At 38.7% G+C, this 22,728-nt stretch overlaps 1 protein-coding gene and 1 long non-coding RNA gene across 7 annotated transcripts in view; both read left to right on the top strand.

Moving 5' to 3' along the window:
* NRG3 (neuregulin 3) overlaps window positions 1-22,728 on the top strand; it is a 695,884-nt gene that overhangs the window by 2,036 nt on the left and 671,120 nt on the right. The window lies entirely within an intron of this gene.
* LOC135305854 (uncharacterized) overlaps window positions 5,663-22,728 on the top strand; it is a 41,293-nt gene continuing 24,227 nt past the window's right edge. For 2 of the 6 annotated variants that reach the window (XR_010366839.1, XR_010366838.1), the window contains exon 1: window positions 5,664-5,976. This is a non-coding gene — a long non-coding RNA (uncharacterized LOC135305854). Of the gene's footprint in view, window positions 5,977-18,623; window positions 18,805-22,728 lie in introns of all 6 variants that reach the window. The other 4 variants (XR_010366836.1, XR_010366837.1, XR_010366841.1 and 1 more) reach the window with 3 other exon arrangements.

Genomic DNA, 22,728 nt, shown 5'->3' with positions numbered 1-22,728 from the left:
TCTAATGAAATGCCTTTGCTTTGAGTTCTGTAACAGCTATGGACGTGACTGAGGTGTTGGGAGGTATATAAGGAAAAGAAAAAGCAGCCCATTTCTAACTAAAGAATGCAAGGAAACAATTTGTCACTGCTGACAGCAGGAAAATGAATAAATATTGCAATAGATACATGTATAGACAATGAATTTGTAACAGCATGTGAGTGATGTCCTGTCTCAGGAAGGCAGGCAGACCAGGGTAATTAACTTTCTTTATGGAGAGCTTTCCTTTCAGGCAGGGAATTTGTGGTGGAAATCAACAACTTGGTTTTCCTGTATTCTTTCTCTTTCTAAAGTACTATGCACATTATTGCACAACACTGTGTTTAAAAAAACCAACCCAAAACCAAAGGGCTTAGTTGCCTGTCCAGAGCTAGGCTCCAAAATTCCCATTTTGGCATCACAATAGAAATAGACAAACTGAGACGTCTCAAATATTCTACGTAGCTCTGTATGTACAATGTATGCTTAGCATATTGGAAAAATTGTGACTTAATATAGCTGTAAAAAAAATAAGTGTTGAGCTATGTTGAGGCACAGAAATTTCTGGCAGCTCGTGTCAATATATTTAGACACAGATTAGGAGTTCATTATCAATATTAATCATAAGGCTATAAGAGGAATGGATCATGTCTTCTAGGACAATAAACAGCTAATAATTGTAGCACAAAGCCTGTGAACTGCCTCATTATTTCTTAATTATTTTTACTTCATTTTTCTTGTTGTTCAGTTTTACAGGTCCAGGACCTTCTGCCACTTTGCTTCTTTCACAGACATAGGCATCTCCCTTTCTTGATTTCCACCTCCTGCCTTTTCTTTTCTCCTATTTTTTTCTGTTTGTTATAATCCAGTGTTTGTCAGTGAGTTGTCACTTCAGTGCACTGTTAAACTGTGCATAAGACATTCCTTTGGCAAAGGTGCCAGAACAGTTACTATAGAACAGTTATTGTAGAAATAGAAGTGAAGAAAACCTTGGATAAACCATTTTGTTAAAGAAAACAAAACTATTTCAGGCAAACTGAATTAATTCTGGTTTTGTAGGTAACCATAAAAGAACGCTCTTGAAGTTTAAGAATAGTTCAGTGCCTCTACTTCCAGTCTCCCTTTAGGGCCTCATAAAGTTCCTGTTTCTTACTAGTTTTGATCTGAGTGCTAAAAGGATGCTCTGTGAGTGCCTGCCTGATCCAAAGTCCTGAAACTCCATGCAAGTTTGCCTTTATCTTCCTTTTACAACTCGTTAAATGTCTGTTACAAGAAACTGTATCAGAAAGGGAAGTCTCAAAAGACCACCTTGGTGCATCCCAATGACCTCAATTCCATGAAGCACTTTCAGACGAGGGTCTGAACTCCTGTGCTTCATATAAAAGCATCTGAACTTTTTGAGAAGAGCTAATCTCTAATGAAAATGTCCTTATGTATTTTTTAATCTATTCTGCTATTTTAGATTGTAAGTCCTTTAAAAGCTCTTCAGGATACATCAAAATGTCATATTGCGCTCAACGCCTACTTTTTTCCCTCTGGATCCTAGCTTAAAAATGAATGCTGTAGAATAGGAGATAATTTTGGATTACAGAACAACTTCTCAAAATGTCAGTTGTAAATAGTCAGCAAATCCCTCATTATCAATAAAATGGCACTGATATGCAGTCAAAAAGTAATTTGTAATACTTCAAATCCATATCCTCACAAGCCATTTATCTTGTAGCAGTCTTAGCAGCACCAAGCAAAAGACAGTTTAATGCAAGAGGGATCTTTGCATTCCTAATGAACAAAAGGTTTTAGAAACTCCTGCTGGACAACAGACTGTGATTTTAATAGTGTTTTAAATGAAACCACTCAAAGTTAAGTCATCATCTTTCATCATTGTAAGAGGAATTATTGTTTATGAAACTGCATTGTTCACAATACAAGGTTGGAAGTTAATAAATCTTTTTGAGGTTTTTGATCTCTGACTTATGTTTAGTTACTTTATCCATTCACTCATATTCCTTAAAAGGTCTTTATCATGTGTGAAGTGAAAAAAAACACCTCTCTAGAGTAACTTGTGTGGAAATTGTAACTCGATAGGCCTAAAGCCAGTATTTCTTCAATGTAGGTCAACTGTAAAAATCCCATTGACTTAATTGGCAGAAGAGTTAGACCTGTAGAAGAAGCAGAGAAAAAAAAACAAGTCAGTGGAAAAATAGTATGAAAATTTTATTCCATCAGAGAAAATGTGGTGATGGTGAAGGCAGAAAGTGTGAGCCCAGTGCTAGGCATTGGTGTTGGATTGCAGAGTGCAGGTTCATTTAACCACAGTGTTGGGCATTCAGCACCATGTCACTGCAAATTCTTCTTGTTTCTTTAGATTCTATAGCTGGAATTTTACTCTGTACTTTTGACTTACCTGCTGAGGTTTTCTGACTGCTATTTAGTTAGCTGTTTACTCATTAATGTAACACAACTCATCTTACATTAACATCTGTAAGTGAGCAGCCTGAACTGAGTTGTTGTTGAATAAATGACTCGCAAGGGCAAGTCCAGGTATCTGGTTGCAAGCTGCTGGTCAGTCAAACCTGTGTGAAGTATTAGGAAGCTTGTAAAATATAACTCATTAAGGAAAAAATGTTTTCCAGGAGATAAATGGATCTCTAAAATTTTTGCTAAAAGAAAAACAAGGAAAATAATCTTGTAAAATGCATCTGTTACATATGGTTGCTTACCAGCAAATATGCTTTCAGTGACAAGGTCTCCAAATATAGATGTTTTTGAAAGGAAAAAATTCTCAAGTCTTTGAATAAAAACTGGCTAGATGTGACTTCCAGAAATAATCCAGTCTGAGTAAAATAGTGCCACAAATGTGAGTGAGAAGTTTTTCTCTAAATACCAAACAAATTTAGAATCAAATTCATGAATGGTAGCTAAGTTTCAAACACATACATTTGTTTTTAAAACATGGTACTCACTTGCTTATTAGAAAAAATTGTAGACCTCTGGCTGACTTCACTAAAGCCTGAACTGCCTGCACAGCTTTTCTTGTGGTTCCCAAAAGTAATTTATGAGTCTTTCTCCATCTTCTTTTTTCTTCTCATCTGTCAGTGATGGCTCATAATTGAGCGGTCAGCGATGCTGACAATGGACTGTGCACCTGAATCTCAAAATGCTTTCTGCAAGAAGTCCAGACTACATTATTGCAGTGGTATCTGTCATCTAACTCTTGAGCTGGAAACTCAAGTCTGAACTTACTTGATTATCTCCATCCAAAAGGATGGTACATGCAAGCTCTGGAGGATTATCTGGGCATGCTCCAAGATGCAGAAGTAGAGCTTTTAGATGTGAAAGTGGGGCTCTAAGGTTTGGTGATCATCACAACAGGTCCTCTGAGGTAAAAGTAAATGCAAGCCTTTTCCATAGTCTAGTCTATACTTTGGTGTTTTGATTTTAGAGAATGTAATCCTCAGCTTCAATTCATTCCCCACACGGGAATGATGTTTTAGGTGATTTTCTCCCCTTCACATTGCCTAGTCCTCGTGTCCTACCAGAGAAAAATTCAGCCCCATTCAGAACGCCAGGACACAGCCAATGCATATCTCACATACTGTTTGGAAGCTTCCAATCAGCTGTGTGGGGTGACTTGGTGTCCTGGGAAAACTGTAATGTTGCCTTGCCATGAACACAGTGTTTCCACAACCTGTAGAACAAGGCAGTTGGATGTAGGCTGGAGACATAATTGGAAAGATTGGGATACATGATGGGCTGAATTCCAGTGGAAGACCACCATAGCAATAAGGCAATGATGGAAGAACTTAAAGTCAAACACTAAATACTTTCATGCAAAGTGTTAGGTACCAAATATTTGCTTGCTGGGAGGATATATTTAATGCTACACAAACAGTTTGTGAAAAGGTATGTGCTGCCTAAGGAAGAAAAGTGCAATTAAAATCTCATTAAAATTGTTCTAAAGGGAAGTGCTTTGAAAAACTGACTCTCTCAGAGGTTCAGAATAACTAATTTATTTCCTTTTGAACCTAGAGTACAGAATATGAGAATGAGACTATAGTCTAAATACTGTTATTCACACAGATGTGAGTGAAATCTTTCACTTTGCATATTCCTGCTGCAAGCAGACATGGAAGTGCTCTTGTGCTCAGAGATCTGAAGTCAGTGAGCACAGTGTTGAGGCAAGCTGCAAATCCTGAAGTGAGTGCATATTAACTCAGCTCTGACAGTTGTTAAGCCCGGCTCATAAGTTTGGGGGCTCCACTGGATGATCTATAACTCATAGTGCTGGAGTCAGGAAACTCCTGATGGGCCAAAGTTGAAGGAGGAAAGCCAGATCAATTTCTTTCCCATTTGTTCTAGGTGTAATAGGAGATCTTTGAGTAACTGGTAGCATCCCCTTGTATTGCCTTTAAAAATATATGTTTTATACATACATTTATACTAGAATAAAACCTTTCTTCATATAAGATAGGGAACCTCCTGCTGCAATATTCTGCCAGGATTTGACAAGGGTTCGTAACTCATCATTACACATATATGTGTAAAGATAATAATGATGTGTAATTGCATATATGTGTAATGAGGGCAGTTTTGACAGGCATAGAGTCAAGTAGGTTGCATTCTGGTTTTTTCTGGACATTCACAAACATTTCTCAGGATTTGGCAGACACAGCCAATTTAAAACGTTTCAGATCACAGTAAAATTGGAACAGGCATACAATCCTCCTTAACTAGTGCATCCCTGTCACTGCAAAAGGCCTGAGTTCTGAAATGTCAGTGAATTCACTTTCTCATCACCCTTCTACTTCGGAGACAAACAGACAGCACCTTCTGTAAAAGTAAATATTTTAATAGCATTTGGTTATTTGGATTGCATGTGGAGTTATGCCTTTAAAATTAAAGCCAGAGAGCAAGACAGAAATTGACTTGTTTTCTAGAAACAGAAGCCATTTATGGACCTGGATGATTGTATGCCCTTCCAAGAAATGTAGCAGACAGGGTTGATCATTTTGGCAGCACTCTGCAGTTCATGTATTTGTATCTCAGTTTGAAACTCAATCTTGATTGGGAACATATCACAGCCCCACTTTTCAAACATGATGAATAATTTTGCATTGTTTTGTTGTGTTAGAGACATTTTATAAGGTTTTAAATTTTCCAGTGCTCTGCAGAACAATTCTTTCCAAATGAACTTCGGCAAAAAATTGAGGAATCCAAAATCAGTCATTTTTGAACAATCTTTCTTTCAATGTTATTTGATAAAATCCTTCTCAACAGTTCTTGATTAGAGCCTGTAAGGAAATTAAGGGTGTGAATATGGTTATCAACAAGAATGATAAATTTCTGAATACTTTTTATGTGTGTTAAATATAGTACACAAATGCAATGCTGCAACACAGCCTAATTAAGAGAGTGTTTAGATCCTATCTGTCCCACCACCATCTTTTTGAGAAGATGTGGGGATGTGTTGCCAAAACACAAAATGCTGCTCCTGATCTGGTGATGTGTAGAGGAGCTTGTTTCTGCAGGAACAGAAATGTGTTTGCCCTCAAAGGACAGGCATGCTAAGAAATACTTCAGCCCTTTTGGCTGACTCAGCCTCAGGTGATGTGGAGCAGCTGGAGGAAGGCACTCTCAGGTGAGAGTGATGAGAAGTGAGTGCTCTCTCACCCCACCAGTCCATTGGGATCTCCACGGGCTCATGCAAACTTACGACATCCCCCCATTCTCTTTTCACTTTGATGGGAAGGCATGGAAAACTTCAGTGCATGGTACGAAACCTCGCAGGCTGAAATGAAGTGAAAAGAAATTCAATCCCTGCTAGCAAGTGCCTGGACAGTAGTTTACATAGGAGTCAGGCTGTCCTTTCCTCATGGTTTGTTGCTGGTTCTTCTTCTCTTCTATATTATCACTGCAAAGAGTTGTCCTTCCAACTGTGTGAGCTCTCAAGGTCTTCAGGTAAGAGCATAGGAAACTTATTTTGTCTTTTTTCATGAATAACATGATGGCCTAAAATTACGATTTTTCTTTTGATATTTTGGTATAATATACCAAAATAATTTGGTATTTTAAAATTTTCCTGAAAGCATGAAAGAAGTTTACCCAGAGTTTCACAGCTGTGATGACTATAAAAAATATTTATATCCATAGATACCACTGAGAGCCAGCTTAAAACAAGAACTTGAATGTCAGTCTCTTACAACAGGTTGCTACTTAAATAATTTGCAGGCTTTTGAGTGTGTTGTCTCTGTTCATCCCTTCCTTTTCTTTTCTTCAGTATTCAGAGAAACTGAATTTGTGTAACCAACTTATCTTCTTACTGAACCTTACAGCCTTCTGGCTGTGCCACCAACACTGGATGAAGACACCGGGAATAGACTTGTTGTTTGAGGGGGAGAAGTGTGTCTGTGGGGAGGTTCTCAGGTTTTGGTGTGTTCTCTTGAGGTTTTTTCTCCCACAACTTGAGCAAGAGGTTCCTAACTGAGACAAACTTAGCTCATGAAGTTGGTATGGTAGTAAGTGGAGGATGAGGGGTGATGGAGGCTGACGGAAGTGACTCAGCAGGCAGTCAGGAGAAGGCAGGTAGATGTCTGCCTGCTTCTTTGTACTGCTTAAGCAAATACTTGCAGGGACAGTAAGATTGTTAAGGAGTCCTGAATTTTCAGAATATGCTTGTAATACACCACAGCACTGCCAAGGCTGAATTACAGACATAATGGCTTGAAGAACACATTATTAGTCACATATACTAATTAAAAAAATTGCACTGTTCCCCCCAAATATCATTAGAGAGAAATTATACAGTATTGACATTTCCCTGAGAAATCAGCATTAAAACCAGCATTGTTGTCCTCATAAAGTAAGTAATTAAATGAGGGATAAATTAGCACCAGCACATATTCCATGGGCTTCACACATGATAGCAATGGACCTTGTGAACTGGGATTTAAAAAAACCCATATCTACTGTGACTGCTTCGTATCTTTTTTACACAATTTGTCTACAATACACTAGACAGATTTAAAATATTTGTTTTGAATAGCAGAAAATAACTTCCCTGTTACTCAAACTCTTTCAATGGCTTAAAAATAAGCTTAAGAATGAACAATCTACTAATGGTAAAATTTTCTATTCAGGGGTGGCATACACATAAGCCTGGGAAAAGTTACTATTACCTATCATTCTTGCTGTAAAGCTGCATGAATGTGTACAGTGCTCACAGCTTGAATGTGCAAAAGAATGTACTATGCAGAACAGGTGATGATCAATGCAATTTAAGCACTTCAGGGACCATCTGGGCTTCCAGTTATTTTAAGATGGAGAAAAAACAGCTTGACATGTTTACTGTGAAACTGCAAATACCAGCACTGTACAATATTTTTCAGTATTTTGTTTTGTGTCGTTTAGCAAAAGAATGCTTACAAATCTTAGAAGTGTAGCACTAGAAAGGGATTTTTTTTTTTTATCCAGCTTGTGTCCTTTCAGTGAGGTAGCATTAATGACAGATGTTTTGTCCCTTACTGTCTAAGCAGTGACGCAACTTCCCTGGACACTGATGATAGACACAGAAACACTGTGAATTAGAAATTTATTTTCCAGACTCCATCTGAAATCTCTTCAGCAGGCAAAGTTTGTTTCTCTTTTTCCTCCTCCCCATGAGACTGGAGAACAATTTATTGCTATAGCACTTTTACCAGCTTTCATATTATAGAGCTGTTGTCATGTTACCTGTAAAATTCCTCTTCTCTAGACTAACTCTGCTGAATTCATGGCAGCCTTTCCTTTTAGTTCAAATTTTTAAACCTTTTTACTCTTAATGTTCTCTTCAGGATTTGGTAAATTGCTTTTGTCTGCCTTAAGCAGACAGGCCAGACTTCAGTCAGGGTTCTTGGCGGGGCTCTCACCAGGGTGGTGAAAAGTAGACCAATTTTCTTAACAACCAGAATTTTCCTTGTAAAATCTGATGGTTTGTTTCCTTTTGTATCTACACTCTTTATTTATCTTTACTATGGGCAGTGCTTTGCTCTGGTCCTAATTTATCTTACTGTCTCTAAACCATTTTTCTGGCTTACCAGGGTTATTCTAAATTTTAGTATTTTCCTTCAATATGCTTTTAAATTATCCCATGTGAATTTTCTGTGTTATTTAATTACTCAAATAATTTATAGATATTATGGTTTGAATAGTTTAAAAAAAAGTAATCACAGGGCAGACTTCTGAAAGATCTCAAACTCTCCTAGTCTGATAAATCAAAAACTGCTAATTTTTGAGATTATTTCACTGGCCACCTCCAAATGTTTCCAGTTTGTTGTAAAGCCAGTGTCAAATGCCTCACTAAATCTGAGGGGGGCCCATCTATTGCTTAACCTTGTTCACTAAGCCAGCTAGAAGGAAATGCACTTGCTCTAGTGAGATGTTTTGTTTACATCATGGAGGAGATTATTTACTTATCACTGCAAGAATGCTGCAAGTCTTCCAGGAACTTCCCAAATATCTAATTCAGCTGGGTGATCTGTACTTCTCAGGTACTTTTAAAAATAAGTTTGCTTTTCTCCCACTGCTTTTGCAATCTCAGTCATACTTTTCCCTCCATATCAGGATCAGTTTCTGATCTCAGAACACAAGTATAGGTACTGTGTTTCTGGGGGAGCTCCTTCCAGCTGTGATTTTATTCATCTTGCAGGCTCACTGCATTGCATTGCTGTCACTCTCTGCATGCATGCATGTATTCAGGCACTCCCAGAAGTCTTTGTAGGGAAGAACTGAGTTCAGAAAAAGCAGGCTAGAGCCCACTGAGCACTCGGGTTTTTTCAAATCCTATATCACAGTATCACTATTAGGATTAAAATATACATAAAGGAATGTTTTCAAAGATGGAAATTAACTTGTATGCTATAAAATGGGTGTGGTACTTTCCAAGGTTCCACATTATATATAGATGTACGTGAAAAGTACTGAACATTGGATAATTATTTTCTTTATTTCCATATCCTAAACTTATGAAGGAAATTAACAGAAGTGTCTCAGAAAATTGTGAGTTATGGCTTGACTACCAGATGGGCAGTGCTCCTTCTCTGAATTAGGGCACAGAGACAATATTGAAAGGTGTTAGTGCAGGAAAACCATTGTCCCAGCATGAATTCTAGAAGGGTTTGTTTAATATTAAGAAAAACTAAGACAGTTTGTATAAATGAATTTGGAATGGCAAACATACCCCACAATCCCCACAAAATCAAAAAATTTGCCTGTTCAATAGTGAAGGAGTAGGGAGAGGGCAAGGGCACAGGTGTGCCTGTATTTTTATTAGTTATCACACATTATATATGCATGTACTTTGATTGCAAGTCACAAGGCAGTGGGTAAATTATGATGTTTTTAGTGAAATACATGTTGCAGGAAATCCCCAATTGAATGAGATGGTGGAAAATGGTAGAAAAATAACAAAATATGAATGATGTAAGTTGCAAAAGCTGTCTTTGGTCCATAATTTTCAGTTTAACAATGGACTAAAACTGTTGCATAGGTGGTTATTTGCTAGTATTTATTTATGAATTGAAACAATAGTGTCTGCACTGTTAGAACCTGCATATTGTCACTGGACATGTGCAAGGAAATAAAGCAAGAGCAAAGGTATAAAAAAACAATTCACTATATTTTAGCCTGCTGCAATTATTTGGAGAAATTGATTAGAGCATACGTAAATCCTCAGGGTTTATCAGGGCTAGGCTGTTAAGTGTATGGCACTGGTACATGAAGCACATCTCTGAATTCCATGCAAGGACACTTCAAAACAGAGGTCCTGAATAGGAACTCAGGGAAGCACTACACTGGGTGGAGATGGCAACCCTGGCTGAATGGTGTCAAAGTGCTGCTCCTGAGGTTTTTCTGTGTGCTGAAGCAGTTCGACTTAGTAACCAGTTGAATTTAGGAGCTTTTTGTTTAATGTGCTCCAAATTACAAAGAGCAATATTATGTTAGAATGGTGATAATGTGTGCCCTTGATGAGCTCTGGTGATAAACCTGTGGCTTGAATTTTGCAGGTGAAGCACGTTGGTTTATAAGGGGATGGAGCAGACCTTTGTCCATGTGGGGTTTTTTTCTGCGGTATTGCTGGGAACTGCCTCACTTTCAGTGAGGATCTTTGGTGGAGGCTGAGACTCCTATGGGGTTAGGGAAAATACTCTTCAAGCAGGATTTATCTTGAAGTAAATCTAAATGACTAATTAGTCATCGATTAACAGCTTAGAGGAAGGCAGCTAGAACTAGTCAATACTCTCTTCTGAGCTGGACTCTGTATCTCACAGCAGAATAGAGTTTTGCAAATTCTCATCATCAAATACCAAACTTTCAGTGCAGGTACACCAGCTGAGATTTTCTCCCATGGAGCTGTAGCAACAGAAGCATCAACACTAAAATAAAACTGGCATGTCAGGTTTCCTTTTTGGGAGCTACAGTTTATCTGGGAAATTCTAGTATTACAGGGGAGAAAAAGTCTTTTAAACATGAAAATAATTAATGAACATTAAGCAGCAGCTAAAGCAAACTTAGAAGTGGATAATCATGCCTTTCAGCAGGAGTTCAGATACAGTGTTGTTATTTTTCTTTCAGAAAAAAGTCAAAAGGATTGAATTAAGGAAAGTAAGATAATTATTTTAATTGTAAATACAGATTTCTACATGAAAGACTCAATTTCTGCTTTTAGTAGTGAGTAGAGAATGTTTTGAGGATTTAACATCTTTTTCCTAAGCCTGTATTTTTTCAACTCCAGCACCAAAACTGATTCCACTTGCCCAATATGTGGTCTTTCATCACACTGTTAACTCTGAGAAAAGTCTTTCCAACATTTCAGAAATTCTTTAATAGAATAAATGCCTACAGTTGCAATAACTGTTTCTTCTGACCCATGGGGGTTTGTGTGTCTGATGGCTGAGAAGCAAACATCTTTTTATGTGTTGAAAGGGAAGAATGGCACATTCAAGCTGTGATACATTTTATTTCCTGAGACTTCATCATGTGCATTAGGCCTTGAAATTAAAGCTTCTTGTTAACTGAATGTGCTTCTACTAAGATTTGCCTCGATAAAAGCAAGAGTTGTAGTGAAGACAAAACAACTTTGTTTGTTTGCTTTGTTTTAGTAACATTGAGAGTTACAAGTCACATATGTTCATTTTTTCAGCTAAGTCAAAAGCTGCTGTTTAATAAAACATTGACACAGCTTTAGTGATAGTAGATCAACATGATAATTAATTTCCCCTTGTTCTCTAAAGGACCTCCTTCACATTGGAGATGTGGGACAGAAAGCCTTGTTTATGCATCCTTTGTGGCTTCTACTGGCTTCTAAGCTCCTACTGGAACTTAGTGACTTCAATTTTGCAGCATGACTTTTCTTCCTCATAAAAATATGGAAAATGAGAGCTGAAAAGCTCTGGTGCTGGTTTTTTTACAATACATATGTCTGAATCAGCCAGATTCTGAAGAGTCCTTTCATTAATTTCAATGATACACTATGAGTGTGTTTTAAGGTCTGATTTGGTGACCTGGGACTATGAAAGGACTTCAAAAGTTCTTAATGATATCATTGTAAGTGCTGTTACTTTTATCAGCATCTGAGGTATTCATTCATTTTCCATTATTATGAATCTGTCTATCCCTAAATGATTATTGGTGCCATGTGTCCTCAAAGGTATTTCAAAAAAAGCTTTATGGGGTGATTTTTTTTTAATTAAAAATTGCTTTTGATTTGTATAAGTAGCTGAGATGAAGCAAGGAAAAAAAAAGAAATTCAAAAGAAGTGATATAAAATTTTCCATCTTGTAGCAAATTGTCTGCAAATTTTCCATTAAAGCAAAGGAACTTTTTTCTTTGGCTGTTGTTTTAAATTGCTTTAAACCAGAAGTAGTAGCTTAAAAAGAAATAACATTATGGCACAGAGGACAATATTGAGTACATTTAGCTAAATAAATGAACTCTGCATCCCTAGTGATTTAATGTAGCACCTAGATTTTCTGTTACCACCTTTTCTTTTTTATATTTCTAGACTTATGCACACACTTGCTTATGCACAGGTGTGTTCGCACAACTTGCACAACATGTTTTTAAATACATATATATATATAGAAAATCAGCAGTGACAACTGTGGCATGTGTTTGAGACACATGTGGAATTATTAATCCTGCTTGGTCTCTAATATTCTAAAAGAGGAAGGTACATTATGTAAACCTCAAAGCGAAACTGGTGTCTCTTAATCACAAAATCAAACAGGGGAGAACATCCAAAAAAGGTGTTAATAGCTAATACAGAAAGGAAATGGTGTATGTGCAACAGTCCCTATAGTAATAAAATAGAAGTTCCCTGCTTTAAATTAGTCCAACAAGACTAGATCATTTCCTTGTACCTTGCTAAACATTTATTCAGAATGAGCCAAACAATCATTCAGAATGATACCTATAGATTGATAACATTCAAGAACTCTTTGGTTAATTTTTTGATTGACAATTTGGGAAGTTGTAGAGATGTACCATGAAACTACTGAAAAGAAATAAATCATGCTGGCTCAATTGACCTGGAATGAAACTGTACATGACTTAGAAAGACGCCTTAAGGAATCACCCTATTTTTTGTTATATACTAAATTCATTGTGAGTTATAACTTCCCAGGAAGTTCCTAGTGCTATGCAGCTATCGATACTTGAAATAGGTGCAGTGGAACCTGGGTATTTATGTTCCCCTGCTTTTGGAGCACATGCTTACAAGTAACTATGACAAAGTTCACAGCACAGTGTCAGAGCTACCACGTAGAGAGGGAGCTTCATGCTGCTTCTGCTGTGACTAGAGCTTGAGTGGAGTAATAAAGCTGACTTTTGCTGTTTCATCTGGCTCTGATACCCCATGGTTAAGGGTCGAGACCCTTAATCAATTCTCTGGGAGTCCTGCGTTTCTGATTTCATGCTGCCCTGAGCCCTTCCATATCTTGCAATCTCTCAACTACTTCTATTACCAACAAGAATTTCTGTTGGCACCCCACAAAATGAGGTCAGAAGAACTGAAAGCAAATCAGGTAAATTTCGGTGCATTTTAGGTAATCAGTGCTGTACTTCAGTAGACATTTTGTAGATACACAGAAAAATCCAGTCTGAAGAGCACAAAGACAATGCTGCTTATTTGCAGTTCTTGTTTTCAGCAAGAACAAAATGGCAACTTAAAAAAGATATGGCAGAAAATTAAGATGCACCTATTACCCATATGGGGGGGAACGGTAAACCTTCATGACTCCAAATTTAGAAAAAAAATCTTTCCAAAGAAATTTAGAAGACTGATGGTCGATGATAGGATTGAGTATGGGAAAACTCAAAGAGGGGGGAAAAAAAAAAAGAAAAAGAGAAATCCCAGATGCAGTCTCATCAATAGCTTGCAAGATGAGACCTTGTACTGCATCAGATGTCTCTGATATATTGAACTTTTTCTCACATCTGGTTATATGAAGGACAATCCACTTTGTAATGTAATGGTGACCTTTGGTCCTTGTGTCCCTGCCTGCAGGTGTCACAGTCTGTAGTTGTGATTTCAAACTGTTTCCAGTTCCTTTCTAGTCCTTGCAGGAGTTCCATAATTTTCTGCTTCGATGCAACGTGGCATAACAGTGGTAGGGTCAATGTCTCCCTTACATGATGCCAAAGCAGATTAAAACAAAGTTTTTGAGCAATCATTCCTGCTGGGAATGTCACAAGTTTGGGCTGTCAAATGAACAGATTACAGAGGTGGAAGTCACAGAAGCAGAGTTTATAGGGGATAAGATTATAGCAGAAATACTTGACTGGGAAGTGCCGTGGGGAATGTTATGTGTTGAATGCATGTGAAATTCCTAGGGGGTGCATATTCCTGGTCAAGTTCTTTTGAAGATCCTGACTTAGAAAGACAGGAACTTTATTACTGTTCACCCCACTGAGTAAATGCATAAATCAACACACCGAGTCTTCTTGGCTACAGATCATGGTGCTCTTACCCTGGCTCACTCATTTTCTAGTCTAATATTATTCAGGAAATTTTCCTGTGACACAGTCTTGCAACATTGATTGTGATGTAACAGCATAGCACGAAAGCTAGTGCCTGAGGTGTTAGAGAAAATTTATTAAAGTTCATATAGAATTTTACAAGAATAAATGTTTCAGATAAAATCCCAAGGACAAGGCAAACAGCATTTTAATAGAAAAACAGGTTGCTATTGTAGTTCTACAGGGAAACCTCACATTTGAAAGCTCTTACTATGAAAGAAAATGGGTATTTTTATTATCTAGTCATATATTACAGGTCTGTTTGCTTTTCTTTGCACAGGCATTGTGTGAGAACTGAGGTGATGAAATCTATCTGGAATCTAATTTAGTAAGGTCAGCCCAGTACCTAAGGTTTGGTACCTCTGTCAGATTTCCTGGTTCTGTGGCTTGGCTCTGTTTGTAGAGTGGGAATAATGCTACCAGGTGGCAGCCCATGCTGCGAAAGGCCGAGCAGGGTGATACTGGGTGTGCTCTGGGGGCCCACCCCTGCACAGGCCTGGCTGCTGCCGCGGCTGGGAATGCTGCTCTGCACTAGAACATTACCTGCTTTCCATTGTAATGCTGTTCTGTGAATAGCCTTGACTGTGCATCAGGTTGCTCACATGCCTCACCATGACAGGGCACTGAAGTTCCATAGACAGAAACTTTTCGTTCCCTCTGCCAGCACCATCCAGAGGCAGAAAAAAAGTTATCTTGAAAAATGAGTGAGGTTTTTCTTTGCAAAATTTTGCATAAATTCCCCTCAGCAGAAACATGTTTCCAAAACCAAGATATTTAAAACATTAGCTCTGGTATTGTTTTGGCAGTTAATGAGATCTGAAGTTATAATGAATTTGAACTCAAACAAATTGATATTGTCCCCTTTAGAAGTATACAGGAAAACAACATCATGAATAAAAAAGATTGTTCAGGAGTTATGTGATTATCTGTTTGAGGTTATTCTGTCTATCCTCATTGTTTTGGATATGACTCCCCTTTTCCTTTCCTTACATTTCTGGCTGAATAATACTATGAAGAAAATAACACTGACTTGAAGTGTAGGATTTGAGTTTTTTGGGTTTATTTTTTAGGTAGGATGTATGTCAGGGAAACTTTAACATGTTCTATCCTGCTTATATGTATTAAAAATCAAGGAAATGGCTTCTACCTTTACCCTCCCACCACACAATTTATGCAGAATAGAATTCACTAGTTTGTTCTAGTTGCCCCTGTGTGAAACTGAATGGATATATTTGTTTATTAGTTAAGATAACATCTTACAGAAGTTACTCCACTGACATTAGTGGTTATCTGCCTAGCTGGTCACTTCAATGCATATATTCCATATGTACTTGTACATTCATTTTTACACAAGCAAAATTAAAGTCAACTGACACTGTCATCCTGCTTATAAGAAAATTTCCTCATCATTTGAAACTAAAGGGAAAATTATATTTTGACAGAACAATCATCAAGGTAGAATTAGTGCAGATTGAAACACGTCTAGGAAAATTAAGTACATTCACCTGACAAATACATTAATCTCTCTCCAAAATAGCATTGCATTTGCTAATATGTGGTGAAAGAAATCAAGAAACCTGTGGTAAAACAGGATATTTTTCTCCTTTGGAAGAAGCTGCTTGTAAAACAGGATGTCTTGTATGGCCTACTATAGACAATAAAATTCTAAATACTTATGAAAATAGTTCTGCACGTCACACGTGCAAGCTTTCACATACATGTGTTCCCCTGTGTGTACTCTGAAAGTTCATGTCACAGTTACACAAAGGAAATGTAAAAGTAAAAATGGAAGGAAATACTGGGATAATACTGTGATGCTCAATGGTAGTCTGCCTGTGAGTTGATATAAATAGTTCACACGCTGTTGTTATTTGCTGTTCAGACTGTAATTCATTGTTCAACGTAGCAAAAAAGAGAAATCCCTCTCTTCCTTCCCCCTTCTCTCCTTCCCCCGTAAGCGTTTAAAAAGTGAAAAGATGGCCAAGTCTAGAGCACCCTGCTATAGCTAAGTCATGTAGGAACTTGTAATCTCATGCATCATCAATGGACATCACTGCTGCTTCAGCACTGAATATTTATGTGAAAGAACAGCTTTGAATGGGGGAGTAAACTATGTCCATTTAAAAGTGCCATGGTGGGCAAGGGGACCAAGCAGTTTTGGTGATATGATTTCTTGGAACACAGCATTAGAAAGAAAAAAACCAGCACAACTACACAGAAATGCCTTTATGAGAAAGCTTGGTGCAGTGTTCAGTTTTCATTTACTCAAAGATCATGAGGATTAGAACAGAAAATTCAGATAAAACAAGATACAGTAGATCAAACCACTTAATTTTGTAATTTTATAATTATTTAAAATTATGACAGGTTTCTTTCATGAGGTCCAGTTAATACCCTTTGTAATGAAATATGAATGACAAGCCTGAATCATCAGAATTTTCTCCCTCTCTTCCTGTCCTTCATTTTGTTTTCCCCAAGTACCTGCAAAGACTTCAGGGAGAATCCTTAGATCTGATACACTTGCTTCAGTGCAGTGGAAACTGGGTGCTTTCTATGGGTGTGTTTTACATGATAGGTATTGGCAGTTGACTGAGTTTACCAGTTTCACTTTAAACTGGGTGGGTCAAGATATCCTTCTTTGCTGTACCTCTGAGAGCTGCACTTGATTTTTCTCTTCAGAACGCTCCCTGAATTAGACTTGCTAACAGGTTATTCATGTAGGCTTCACTTCCACACTAGGAAACACAGTTTACCAACCATGAAACAGATCACTCTTTCCTTCTTGATGCTTCCATGACTTTGGAAGATGATGTGCGGTTTGTGGTTTTCCCCCTCATTTTACTCTGCCATGAGATGTTGCAGGGAAGAAAAAGCAAACTCATGAGCTTCAGTTTCCTGAATTTTCCCTGTTTCAGGACTTACATGTGCATGGTAATGCCAAATATATGCACGGAGGGATAGCAGGCTATGCCTTACAAACAGTAGTCCAAGTCTCCTGGAGGTGCAAGATTTCTGTAGCTAGGACTCCTTTCAGGTGCTTGAGGACATCTCCACCCCCCATTTCTAAGTGGCTGTGTGGTGAAATAAATGCAGTCCCAAAGAGGATTTATCATCTCAATATCTACCCTTTGTCAGTAAATCTGTTTGTAAGAATTTTGACCCTGTTTGTAAGAATTTTGTTTTGAGGACTAATGGGAAGGTTGTGTTACCTGATGTAGAAGCTGAGCAGTGTTTTTACAGAATGAGATTTTTTGGTGTGAAAATACAAACATTCACTTATAGAACACCTGTAGTTTCTTCCGTTTATGATCTTGACAGTAGAAACTATATTTTTTCTGCTTCCTTTCCTTCCTTCATACCGGCGTGGTTTTATCTCTCTCTGAAATAGCTTGTCTCAGCTGTAAAAAAGGAAAAGAGCTCCTACTAGCATTTATTAATGCAGGATGACAAAAGTCTGATTAAGCTAAGGAAAGAGACCATATTAAGAATAAATATGGAAAGATTTGAAGATGGATCCTTTAAATCCACTGCTATAATCTGAGGAAGAGACAGAATACTCACCTTCTAACTCCACAGCTCATTTGCGCTTGGGCCGAGTCTGTCCGTCCCCGGCAGTGTCTGTCCGTCCCCGGCAGTGTCTGTCCGTCCCCGGAGGGGCAGGCAGCCCTGCGGGGCTGTGTCCCGCGGCGGTGCCGCCCGAGCCCCGGCGCTCGCTCCCCGCAGGTGGCGCTCTGGGGCCGGCCAGCTGCCGCCCTCCCCTCGCTTTTAATGAATTATTGTCTTTTAACATCGTGCCGGTGTCTTCCGCGTGTGTCTCAAACTGCAAGTCATGACCGGGTGGTGTTGTGCCGCTTTAAATGCAGAGGGCAGCAAAAACCCTGTGCAGGAACAAGGTTTTGCACTTTGTTCCTGATGAAAGTCTGTTTCTTCCTGCAGCCTGTTCTGATTCTGAGTAGTGCCTGCTTGTATCATGGTTTTAAAGACTAATTTTATTCCTTGGTTGCAAGAAATTGCATGCATATTGACAAAATATATAATGGCACAGCAAACAGCTGTGGATAGAATTTAGGATGGTTCAGCCCTCCCAGTATCCTGGCCTGTGCACCAGATGCAAAATGAATCCTGTGGGGGGATCTTTGTGAAAGCTGGCCCCAGCCTTGCAGGGAATTGCCTACCAAGCATCCTGTTGCTAATACTGTCAGTGTCATCCTGCACAAGTATTAATGTGTGAAATACTTTAAAGAATAAGAATATTGTGGTTACTGTAACTGCATTTTTAAATTTCCCTGTCAAACCACTTTCCAATAGTTGAATGCTCACATTTCACCCGTGTTGCTTCCCAAGCTATGAGATCTTAGGACTGTCATTGATGTAAAACTAAATATAATGAAGGTCTAATCTGCTGAAGTTGATTTGTATTACAGCAAGGTTTGGGTTTAAAGGAGATAACGATTCCTGATTCATTCTTGTATAGCTGCTGTCTGAATTGCATTCTTCCATTTAAATGTATGCTAATTCAGAGCTGTGTACTTTTTTTTTTTTTACTTCAAAAGAGCAGCACCAATGACAGAAAATTAATAAGAAGAATCAGGAATAACAACTAAGAATAAATACCCCTGCAAACCCTTCCTCAGTGTAGTTTGTAGGAGATATTCGACATTGACTCAAGAGGACAAAGAAAGAAGACAGACTGACTAAAAATGCTTACATCTGGAATGTTAGTATTCTTAGCAGGTAAATAATAGCATCCTTCATATTTCCTCATTTATGTGTTAACAGGTGACAAGTCAAAAAAAGATTCAACAACACAATCAAATGTGTCTGTGTAACACACCAAGGGCTTATTTCCACTTTTTTTTTTATATTGATCACATCCAGTCTGGGATAAACTCTCCCATAACACAACACAGCACAGATGTGTTCAAGTTATTCCTGTTCCATATGATGTGTTCTTTGCCTCAGTCTTTAATAGCATGAGCATTTGTTCTTTGGATGGCCAGCTCCCTGAGCTGGAAGACAGGGATGGAGAGCAGAATGAAGCCCCATGATCCAGGGGAAATGATCAGTGTCCTGCTGAACCACTTGGACACACACAGACCCCCTATAGGGGCAGGTGAGGTCTATGCAAGGGTACTGAGGGTGCTGATGGAAGTACTCAGTGAGATATCTTCTGCCAGCAGTCCTGGCTAACCAGGGAAGCCCCAATGGGCTGGAAGTCAGGAAATGTGGTGCCCATCTGCAAAAAGGGTTGGAAGGAGAATTCAGGGAGCTACAGACCTGACCTCAGCCTGACCTCAGTGGACTAGCAGATTCTCTTGAGTGTCATCATGTGGCATGTGCAGGACACCCAGGGGACCACACCCAGCTAACTTGGTTTTAAGAAAGGCAGGTCCTGCTTGATCAACCTGATCTAGGACAAGGTGACATGTTTAGTGGATGAGAGAACAGCTGTGGATGTCGTCTGCCTGGAATTCAGTATGGCTTTTGACACTGTTTCCCACAGCATTTTCCTGGACAAACTGGCTACTTGTGGCTTGGATGTGTTCTAATTCCCAATCTAAACCTTCTGTTGTGCAACTTGAGGTAATTTCCTCTCATCCTGTCACTTGACACTTTGGAGAAGAGACTGATTCCCACCTTACACACATCCCTTTCAAGAAGTTGTAGAGAGCAATAAGGTACCCCCTTGAATCGCTTTATCTCCAGGCTATACACACCCAGCTCCCTCAGCTGCTCCTCACTGCTCGTGTGCTCCAGATCTTTAACCACTTCATTGCTCCTCTCTGCACCTGCTCCAGCACCTCAGTGTTGTTCTTGTAATGAGGGACCCAAATCTGAGCCCTGTACTCAAGGTGTGGCCTCATCAGTGCCAAGAACAGGGAGAGGGTCACTGTGCTGGTCCTGCTGGCCACACTGTTCCTGGTACAGGCCAGGTGCCACTGGCCTTTGTTGTGGCAAGGCGAGGGTCCCCAGGAATCAAGGGACACGAGGAGAGGAAATGGCCTCAAGCTGCATGAGGGAAGGTTTGGATTGGATAATAGAAACAATTTCTTCACTGAAAGAGTGATCAGCTACTAGAACAGGCTGCCCAGGGGAGTGATTGTGTCACCAGCCCCTGAGGTATTTAAAAGACATGCAGATGTGGTAGTTAAGGACACAGTTTAGTGGTGGATGTGGCAGTGCTGCGTTAACGGCTGGATTCAAGGATCTTCAAGATCCTTTTCAATATAAACAATTCCATGGTTCTCTATATTGGGAAGTCTTAGTAATTATTTTTAATACCTTTTAAAAAAATCAGCTGTATTCCTATACACAATTATGTGGAGCAAGAAAACATTGTATACTATGTCTTTAGTTTTCTCAACTTTATACAGGCAAGAAAGAAATTTAAAGTGTCTGAGGCATTGTCCATGCCATTCTGATTGTAGCCTGTCCTTAGCTGCTTGAAAAACTTGGGTGTGGCCATGGAACATTAAAATGCATTATAAACAGCTAGAACAAATGGCTGCTTTTAGCAAGGATCTTGATGTTTTCTTCAGAAACCACCCAGAAATCAGTTTCTGTCTAAGTTTTATGCTTCATGAAAAAGAGTGTGTTTCTTTGTTCATCACTTCTGAGACACTAGCAGCTTTCCAGGCAGGTATTCCATCTAACTGGAGATTCAAAAGACATTTTAGAGCAGATGTTTCTGCAACATCTGATATGACTCATCATGGGTGAGATGCTACTAGAATACCAGAATTTATCCTCTCTTAAGACCAATAAGAAATCATCAAACTGCAGAGCTGGTGCCCAGAGGTATGAAACATGACATGTTTCAGGGATGTGTCTCCAAACCTTTGTTGCTCAAAGGACACATGATGCCTCTAGACAGAATTGTTTCCCAACACAGCATAGAACAACATCAGCACTCTCATAATGCACAGCTGTGTATCTTGTACCCTGTGGAGCTTAGCCTCTGCTCTGGAGAATTGCTTACATGACATTGCCATCTGGATGCATGCAAATTATTTTGTTCTTAGTTTTATAAAAACATTAGCCTTGCTGCTGAGGGGAGGTCATTCAGGGTGTCTTTATCTACATGTACATAAATACATCTTCCCTGCCCAGAGAAGATTACTGTGTATAGTTGCAAGGACATAAGAACTTTGTGATGCTATAGACATGTAAAGAATGTAGTGGTTTGCTTACTTTATTCTACTAGTGGAGACTCAGTGCAGCAAGCCTCTTCTAGTTGTCTTTCCCTTGTTGCAAACTACATCTGATCTGTGGCAAGCCCAGCTTGCTGGATGTGGGATGAAAATATCTCAAAGTGTACATTTTGATCATCCTGTGCTCTTACTTGCCTCCTGCTGACCTTGCAATTGCAAGACATCCTCCTTGTAAGCATAGTGCTTGATTAATCACAATTCCCCTTCAGCCAGGCTTCCAGCAGAGTAGCTGCCCTGCTTATACTTCTTCAGAGCTTAGGGCTGTATTTGCTGGTTTTGAGGAGTCCTGAGCAGATAGCACCCTTTCTTTTGTCATCTTTATTTTGCTTGCATGTGAATTAGCAAACGGGTTGTAAAAAATATAAAGTGTAATTCAAAAGAAATGGTATTGTCCATTTAGTTTTGTCAGTTGGTTTATTTTTTGGAGAAAGGTGACTTATTTAATCTTCTTTTAAGAAATATCTTTAAGGAAATGATGTGCTAGGACCTGTTTGTATGTGCGATGCTTCGGGAATTTGGCAGGTTGTGTATGCATGCTGAGAAGTTTGCCAGCCTCAGAAAATAAATTGTGTTTTCTTAAAGTTGTTCTTAGAATAAGTGCTCTTAGAAAAGGGGAGCATGAGGAAGAATATTTCTCAGGTTGCTGTCATGCTTCAGTCATTTTAACCTCTATACTTCATGCGCTGTGCATGAAATCTATTTCCCTGCTGGTTCCCCTGGTTCACATAGTGAGGTGTGCTTAAAAATTAAGTGTTTTCACCCTGGACTCAAATTAAGGTTTAAATTCTTGAAACTCTGACACCAACATGTGACAGGTTATGAAGTTGAGAGATCAGCTACGCTTCTTTATTTGAAAGACATTAAGTAAGAGAGGTGATGGATCTGAGGGGCCCACGTGACCTTTAGAGGCTGGAACACAAAAGCTTTCTTGTTATTTTAGTTTTTAGAGTACAGAACAAAAGAAATAGGTAAAAAAAGATAGTTGATGTTGCTTTATAATCTCTCATAATTTTCTGGATTATTTCAACAGACCAAGAAATTATGGTGTTAATATATAGTATTATTTTTTCTGATTATTCTGCAGGAAATAAATAAGCCATCCAAGTGGTTTTCTTCACCCATCTGAGTTCTCTTTAGTAGCACAGTATTTCTGCTCAATACAACCCAATTCTCACTTGTTTTTGTAGAAACCTACTAAATTATGTTTTATCACATAAGCAGAGGTTTAATAAGGGAAGATTTCTTTGGCAGCCTCATGACAAAGCATTTCCTTAATTTTTCCCTATCTCTGACATATTAGCAGGTTCACTTTTGTAAAACATGAATGCCAAGAGTATTTTATGATGCTGAGGAGAAATTATTGGAGATTATTAAGAGCTTTCAACTTCTGCCCTTTTATCAGTAATCATCTAAATTACTGTCTGTGATCAGAAGAATTGGTTGATCA

Source organism: Passer domesticus, chromosome 8, assembly GCF_036417665.1.
Source record: "Passer domesticus isolate bPasDom1 chromosome 8, bPasDom1.hap1, whole genome shotgun sequence".
NCBI lineage: Eukaryota > Metazoa > Chordata > Aves > Passeriformes > Passeridae > Passer > Passer domesticus.
This window is presented reverse-complemented; position numbering and strand designations above follow the sequence as displayed.